This window comes from Bison bison, unplaced genomic scaffold (genome assembly GCF_000754665.1).
Source record: "Bison bison bison isolate TAMUID 2011002044 unplaced genomic scaffold, Bison_UMD1.0 scf7180017864308, whole genome shotgun sequence".
NCBI lineage: Eukaryota > Metazoa > Chordata > Mammalia > Artiodactyla > Bovidae > Bison > Bison bison.
The window spans coordinates 182,923-183,213 of NW_011494880.1; positions in this window are offsets into that span (position 1 = coordinate 182,923).

Here is a 291-nt window from a genome sequence, read left to right on the forward strand (position 1 = left end):
CTGTTGTTTTCCTCTATTTCTTTGCACTGATCGCTGAAGAAGGCTTTCTTATCTCTTTTTGCTATTCTTTGGAACTCTGCATTCAGATGTTTATATCTTTCCTTTTCTCCTTTGCTTTTCACTTCTCTTCTTTTCACAGCTATTTGTAAGGCCTTCCCAGACAGCCATTTTGCCTTTTTGCATTTTTTTTTCCCCATGGGAATGGTCTTGATCCCTGTCTCCTGTACAATGTCACGACCCTCATTCCATAGTTCATCAGGCACTCTATCTATCAGATCTAGGCCCTTAAAT